Source organism: Nematostella vectensis, chromosome 2 (genome assembly GCF_932526225.1).
Source record: "Nematostella vectensis chromosome 2, jaNemVect1.1, whole genome shotgun sequence".
NCBI classification, from domain to species: domain Eukaryota; kingdom Metazoa; phylum Cnidaria; class Anthozoa; order Actiniaria; family Edwardsiidae; genus Nematostella; species Nematostella vectensis.
Window position 1 is genome coordinate 21,282,117 of NC_064035.1, and position 8,480 is coordinate 21,290,596.

An 8,480-nucleotide genomic window follows, 5' to 3' on the forward strand; every position below is an offset into this window, starting at 1 on the left:
CTACGTGAAAAGCATTCGTTTTTCGTTCATAGGTAAAAGCTGCTGACCTATTTCGACTAGCACTTTGGAAATCTCAGGGAAATGGGGAAGAAGTAGTGGAACGATTGAAATGTGTGGTTGGGATAGGGAAGGCTTGGGTGATGAGAAATGTGTGGTTGGGATAGGGAAGGCTTGGGTGATGAGAAATGTGTGGTTGGGATAGGGGAGGCTTGGGTGATGAGAAATGTGTGGTTGGGATAGGGAAGGCTTGGGTGATGAGAAATGTGTGGTTGGGATAGGGAAGGCTTGGGTGATGAGAAATGTGTGGTTGGGATAGGGAAGGCTTGGGTGATGAGAAATGTGTGGTTGGGATAGGGAAGGCTTGGGTGATGAGAAATGTGTGGTTGGGATAGGGGAGGCTTGGGTGATGAGAAATGTGTGGTTGGGATAGGGAAGGCTTGGGTGATAAGAAATGTGTGGTTGGGATAGGAAAGGCTTGGGTGATGAGAAATGTGTGGTTGGGATAGGGAAGGCTTGGGTGATGAGAAATGTGTGGTTGGGATAGGGAAGGCTTGGGTGATGAGAAATGTGTGGTTGGGATAGGGAAGGCTTGGGTGATGAGAAATGTGTGGTTGGGATAGGGGAGGCTTGGGTGATGAGAAATGTGTGGTTGGGATAGGGAAGGCTTGGGTGATGAGAAATGTGTGGTTGGGATAGGGAAGGCTTGGGTGATGAGAAATGTGTGGTTGGGATAGGGAAGGCTTGGGTGATGAGAAATGTGTGGTTGGGATAGGGGAGGCTTGGGTGATGAGAAGTGTGTGGTTGGGATAGGGAAGGCTTGGGTGATGAGAAATGTGTGGTTGGGATAGGGAAGGCTTGGGTGATGAGAAATGTGTGGTTGGGATAGGGAAGACTTGGGTGATGAGAAATGTGTGGTTGGGATAGGGAAGGCTTGTGGGTGATGAGAAATGTGTGGTTGGGATAGGGAAGGCTTGGGTGATGAGAAATATATGGTTGGTAAAGGTAAGGCTTGTGGGTGATGAGAAATGTGTGGTTGGGATAGGGAAGGCTTGTGGGTGATGAGAAATGTGTGGTTGGGATAGGGAAGGCTTGGGTGATGAGAAATGTTTGGTTGGGATAGGGAAGGCTTGGGTGATGAGAAATGTGTGGTTGGGATAGGGAAGGCTTGGGTGATGAGAAATGTGTGGTTGGGATAGGGAAGGCTTGGGTGATGAGAAATGTGTGGTTAGGATAGGGAAGGCTTGGGTGATGAGACGTGTGTGGTTGGTAAAAGGAAGGCTTGTGGGTGATGAGAAATGTGTGGTTGGGATAGGGAAGGCTTGGGTGATGAGAAATATGTGGTTGGGATAGGGAAGGCTTCGGTGATGAAAAATGTGTGGTTGGTAAAGGGAAGGCTTGTGGGTGATGAGAAATGTGTGGTTGGGATAGGGGAGGCTTGGGTGATGAGAAATGTGTGGTTAGGATAGGGAAGGCTCGGGTGATGAGAAATGTGTGGTTGGGATAGGGAAGGCTTGGGTGATGAGAAATGTGTGGTTGGTAAAGGGAAGGCTTGTGGGTGATGAGAAATGTGTGGTTGGGATAGGGAAGGCTTGGGTGATGAGAAATATATGGTTGGTAAAGGTAAGGCTTGTGGGTGATGAGAAATGTGTGGTTGGGATAGGGAAGGCTTGTGGGTGATGAGAAATGTGTGGTTGGGATAGGGAAGGCTTGGGTGATAAGAAAGGTGTGGTTAGGATAGGGAAGGCTTGGGTGATGAGAAATGTGTGGTTGGGATGGGGAAGGCTTGGGTGATGAGAAGTGTGTGGTTGGGATAGGGAAGGCTCAGGTGATGAGAACTGTGTGGTTGGGATTTTGATATTGGATATTTCTCCCATTCTCTTATTTATTTATTTTAGAGGTTTAGATTTATTTCATTGGAATGGTTAGATCCAAGGTTTCTAAAAACACCTAAATATAATGCATTTCTGGATGTATATTTGCAGATATCAATTCCTATGGGGATGGGAAATCACCACTTAAAATGGTACATGAAAACTTCAGTATCGCATCTCATCTAAAGCTGTGTCTGACATAATATTCAATCTTTGAAATCATGTTCCATCCATTACTTGTTCTTCGCAAGGACAAAGCTTGTCAGAATGAAGTTTTACAAATGTACATTAATGGAACTTTTATTAAGGGGAAGGGTTTTTTAGGGCAAGATACTTAAACTTTATAACACTAGCAACAACCTTGTTCTTTTCAATAATAGAATCCAGATAGACGTTCAGTCTATTCACATAGACTTAGCCTCTTTAGAGGCCTGTGGTGGTGAAAGGGTTAAGATAATGGGAAAAGGGAAATGTCAAAAAAGCTCAATCAAATTATTTTTATTACTGTTATATTTTTTTTCAACAAACCTTTAAAGTTGAGTCAATTTTCTTTATTTCTCTTCTCCCGTAGACTATTTTTTAGTCAATTGATATTCTTTGCTGTTTCTTCTCTATTAGAAGTAAGCATTTTAGCACTGTCAGTGATATTTTTTTAGGATTTGCTTTCAAAATCAATCTTGTCTCCATTGCATTCATTTTGGAGTATTCCACCAACAACAAGGCCACTATATGGTAAAGGGTGGGTGCACCAAAATGTCATGCACGAAAGGAGATATATTTGTGGATTTTAATTTCCACATTTTTCTGAATATTCGGTCCAATGGATGAGAATCGCCACTAAATCGATACATAAAAATCACAGTATCTAAACAATCTAAATATATTATTTGGAATCTTTGGAATGCTGTTACATCCATGACATATTCTGCACAAGGGCAAAGCTTGTTTTGATTTAAAAAATATCCATAATACAACTTCTATGATGGAACATAAGAATTTACCATTAGACTCTTGACAACTTTGACAGCCATATTCACACCAGGCATTGGGTTTGTTAACTTTGATGTACTGCATAATTTAAATGATTGAATAAGGCCTGGATCCATTTGGTTGCTACAATGAATAAATCTCAGTAAAGAGCAGGATCCTAGATCCCACCAAAATACCAAAACAAAAGGTGTTAAAATCTATTTATTATGACTATTATTAATGAATATATAGATTTAGGCACTGCCTAAAAGCGGAGCCTGCGTGGATGCACTTTTTTAGCAATACTTGTAGCAAATTTAAGGATATAGGGGATGCAAACTAGCTTTGGAGTAGTTTTATTTTATATCCATTTCCAAGTAAATCCTGGTGTCTGGGTACATTACTAATTTCAGCCATGACCCCCACCTCCTGGGGTTTGACTCTCCAATAAAGTAGATGGGGTGTAGATAATCATCTTTTAGGGTATAAACTTCACCCAACTACTATCCCTCAGGGGTGTTTAATGGTTATTCTGATACTGCTATCTTTTAGGGGTATCAAATTAATGAATTTTTGTATTCAATAACAACTGATATATTTACCTCCCTCCACTCCCCCAGGAAGACTATCCAGGATTATGATGGATGAATGAATTGAATTGAGCACGAGAATGACAATAAATACTTTTATTAACAAATAGGTGCCTTTTAGAGAATGCTTGTTTTTATTATCATTGTACAAATGCACCATTATTTGACATGAAAAAGTCTAAGCTGAGATCCAGCAGTATGGGATTGCTTTTAGTAGGAAAGTGGTGTATACACGTAAGTAGGAAAAATGCATGGTGTTAAAAAGGTGTTATTCTGAATTATTAAGAAATGGCTTTTAATTTAAAAGCATTTATTTAGGCTGGTGTCTTATCACATATAATTTGGTTGTGAAAAATTGTGCAAGCCATAATAGAAATATTGTATTGACACAGGAAATTAAAATGGTTCATTCAAAATTATTCATTTCTAAAGTTAGGCTTGTGTCCTATCCTTTATAATTTGGCAATGAAAAATTGTGCACACCACAATATAAATATCGCAATGACATAAAAAAATAAAATGGTTCATTCGAAAAGTATTCATGTATAAAATTATGCTTGTGTCTTATCATTGATAATTTGGCAATGAAAAATCATGCACAACCTAATAAAATATTGTATTGTCATGAGAACCTATTGGTTATTTAGATCAAGAATAATAAAATATAACGGCTTAGGATATTTTTGAAATATATATTATACACCTATTTCAAACAAGGTATTGCATTGGAGGATCAATGTGCGGTAACACTGATTGGTTCATTCAAAAGACACACAAAAAGAAACATGGGTAGGCTTTGATCTATGCTTATTTGTTGGCTCATTTGATATCTTTGAAGCACTGCAGTTTGTGACATTGGTATTGTAACCTCATTTGAAATAGGTGTATTATATAAAATAATAAATGTTAAACATGTATTAATAAAGAGACAACAGTTTGTCTACCACGTAACAATTAATTTCCATATTTAGAGGAGGCACCTAAAGCACTCCCCTAAATATGGAAATCAATATATGTGGAAGACAAACTGCTTGGCCCCACCACTGCTGCCGCCTACAGCTGCATCACCTCTTTTTATCTTGTTGTTGTTCTTCTCTATAAAAAAAAGGATGAAAGAAGTATCAAATTATATATTTTCCAAACGTTAGGGCTCACCTAAAATACACCAATAAACACCATCTAGAATACATGTATCATACCAGCGTAGGTTCATGGGTAACGTATCAATTAATTAATGGGTCATGTAAATATGCGATTTTTTTTTATTTTATGCTGTAATTGATGAACTGAGGGGAAAAAGCATAAATGTGTCAGATAAATAAGACCTGACTGGAATCATTTAGCCATATTTCTTTCATAGTATCAAAGTGAATTGGGTTCATTTACACCAAAATATTGATATACAGCTTACTTTTAAAATAATTTATTAGTGTTTTTTTTTACACTTACCTCATTAAGCGGGAAAAAAGAAATTAAAACCTACCTGGTCCCCCTAAGAAAAAAGCTCTTATGTTGTATGCAAAGTAAAGAAAGATTTCAAAAATACAAACTTACTTTGTGTTAGAATATCTTTCTCCATGTTTATTATCAGCAATAAGTCAAATGTAAAACAGTTTAGAATCTAACCTTCAGTGTGTCTACAATTAGTGTACGTAGCATCTATACATTCATCTGGTATCTGCAAATTATATAGTCTGCTATGGCAGAGTCTGCTAATAGGACTTTATGCTTGTACTCCTGGATTTCAAAATAGTACACCTGTCATGTACAGTATCTTTCATTGAAAATTGTTGTGCAAAATTGATATTTTAACTATAAAAGGGGTAACATCTAAACTTTGAAACTTTTACAAATATGACAGATCACCACCTACAATATGTACTTATGTATACGAGATTTAACTAAAACACAACTATAATATTTATGAAACATCTGAAAAAGAACAGAGAGACAGGTTCAGCGTATCAACATTTGTATGTTTCAAAATAATGGCTGTATTAATCGATTCACTTATGTGAAACGAAACTCGTGACGAAGTGGTTTCCCTGCGCCGTCAAGTAGCGATTTTGCAGTTAGAAATGCAAGAGGTAAGGTCAGGAAAGAAACAGAACTTGTTTTAACAACCAGCGTGAAGTTGGTTCCTTATTCGCAGTTCCTTTTTTGTCTGTTTCCTTATTCGCTCAGTTCCTTATTCAAATCTGGGGGGGGTACTTACGTGATACCTTTTAATTCGAGTTGAAACAGTATTTAGGCATAACAGTTTATTCAGAACAAGTCCAACAGCATTTTCGTCGAGTAATTTTGGTTGCGTTAACGTGCTTTGCTGCTAACAAAGCTGTGAACATGAGACTCTATCTGCTACAAAAGGTCAAATTACGCAATGCGTGCAATCGCTTTCACAAATAAATCTAGCAAAAGAGAGGAAATCTACCTCTCATCTAATAAATGTATTTGTATCTTGGGCTTTCTTTCCAAACGCATTAATATATTTAGAGGAGAAATATTCACGAGAATTTAGAGGGATATATAGAGGAGAAATATTCAAATATTCAAGGAATTTGACCTTGCTAACAAAACCACCATTTGACAGATAGTGCTTGTTGTCAATTAACACCTTGCTACTAGATAAGGCTCTGACAAAACAAATAGATTAGTGCAGTGACACGAATAGGGAACTGTTCCTTATTGAAGTTAGTTTAGCGAATAAGGAAATGGAATCTCCCAACGTAAGATTTCGTTTTACGACTTATCCGAATAAGGAATAGACTATGAAGAGGATTGTCAGTGTTTGTTCATCATTTCTCAATAAAGGAAATGGAATGTATAACGCCCTAGTTCACTTTAACGACGCCTTCGAAAGAGTTCTCAAAAAAGGAAATTTGATTTTAAACCGCCATATCTTGTTTTAACTTACTTATCCGAATAAGGAATAGACTAAAAGTAAGCTGTGAAGGGGGGGGGGGGGGGGGGGGTGAATAGGTTTGCGGATCGGCGGATTTGGCCCCGAAATGCTCACGGATTACGGATTTTGATGATTATTTCAGCGGATTGGCGGATTCCCTGCTAGCAGAGGCCTCTTTTCTCTGTATCATCTTTCAATGAGGTATTGACGTGGGAACCATCCTTATCGTACCTTTATATCAGTGTCAGGGTGTAACCTAAACTGTCAAACTGGTACTGTTGTAAAACGCATTGGTACAATGAGGAATATACATCTTCATCCACAGGCTGCATAGCTGTCTTAATCCAGTGGCCTTCTATTGGGGTGGGTTATCTGAGTTGCGCTTTGCAGCCTTATATTTATTTTCATATTTATTTTTATATTCATGTTATCTGCTTCGGGCCTAGCCCTAACCCACACGCGAAGCGTTAAAATTCAAGGCAGGGGAGCCGCTAGAGTATCTAGTTACAAGGCCGATACACCTAAACAACAAACTACTTACCATAAGTAGTGTTTATTTACTTGTTGAGAAAGAAAGAACAGGGAGCCTTCCTATCACCGGCTTTGCTACATCATCTGATATAACCAGAGACCATTCAAATTAAAAGCATAGAATATGTATAAATTACCTTACTGACAGCGTTAAGAAGAGCACGATGATAAAGATAAGCTGGACTACATGTCCTTGCGGCTTGGACATGGGACGCAATGCGGCAATTTACTTGCTTGTATCGTGTATCATTTGCCAAAGTTCGTTAGAAAGTGTTGATCTTGGGCAAAACACTGTACAGTGTTTTTATTGAAATAACATAGAATTAAACAAGACTTCAAATAATGGTCCAAACCTCTGTATTTTATTATATTTATAAATACATTGATAGCACACACTTGAGCTGGGCCAGAACAGTAGCATGCCATATAAGATTGCGGGGGGGGGGGGGGGGGGGGGGGGACAATACAGAAACTATTAGGGGGTACAGTCCCTACTGTTCATTTCCTTAAATTTTGTGAAAATATTGAAAGGGGGGGGGGGGGGCACCCCCTGCTACGGCCCTGTGAGCTCACTATTTTCAACAAGATAAATTCTCTTAAACTAACTTCCCATTTATTGCAATACCATATTATAGTTTTTAAAAGACAAACATTTTAAGAGTATCGTAAAATGAGCACGAAAGCATTATAGCATTATTTCCTAATTTGAATAATTCGTAAAAACGAAAACGGAGTTTTTAAATTCCATTTCCTTTTTCAAGAAATGTTAAGGAAACCCAAACAAGCCGTAGCATGAGTAGAAAATTTTGAAAGGGACACGGTAAAAGAACATTATTGGGGGGACAACCACGCCCTTCTAGTCATTCGGCCTTATAATTCGCGTCGTTAAAGCTAATTCCATTTTCTTATTCGAGAAATTCGTTCTATTTCTTATTTAAAGAATTCGTAAAAACGAAATCGGTCGTTATAAAATACCATCTCCTTATTCAAAAGATGTTGAAAAAAAACATGCTAACAATCTTCTTTTTACTCCATTCCTTTTTCGGTAAAAAAAAAAGTAGTAAGACGAAATCAGGCGTTATGAAATGCCATTTCCTTTTTCAAGAGATGTCGAAAAAACACTGACGATCTTCTTTTTAGTCTATTCCTTATTCGGATAAGTAAGTTAAAACGAGATCGGGAGTTATGAAATACCATTTCCTTTTTCGAGAACTCTTTCGAAAGGCGTCGTTTAAGCGAAATCGGGCGTTATGAAATTCCATTTCCTTTATTGAGAAATGATGAGCAAACACTGACAATCCAGTTTTTAGTCTATTCCTCATTCGAATAAGTAATCAAAACGAAATCATGCGTTATGAAATACCATTTCCTTATTCGAGAAATGTTTAGAAAACACTAACGACCCTCTTTTTAGTCTATTCCTTATTCGGATAAATAGTTAAAACGAAATCAGGCGTTATGAAATACCATTTCCTTATTAAAGAAATGTTTAGAAAATATAAAAGAACCCTCTTTTTAGTCTATTTCTTATTCGGATAAGTAGTTAAAACGAAATCAGGCGTTATGAAATACCATTTCAATTGGAGGAATGTTTAGAAAACAGAAACGACCCTCTTT

At 37.7% G+C, this 8,480-nt stretch overlaps 1 long non-coding RNA gene across 1 annotated transcript; it reads right to left on the minus strand.

Annotated features, from left to right (window-relative positions):
- Positions 1-3,511: 3,511 nt before the first annotated feature.
- LOC125561089 lies at positions 3,512-5,631 on the minus strand. Its single transcript, XR_007307108.1, has 2 exons — positions 5,057-5,631; positions 3,512-4,525 (listed from the first exon to the last, which is right to left on the minus strand). It is a non-coding gene; the product is annotated as an uncharacterized LOC125561089 (long non-coding RNA).
- Positions 5,632-8,480: the final 2,849 nt, after the last annotated feature.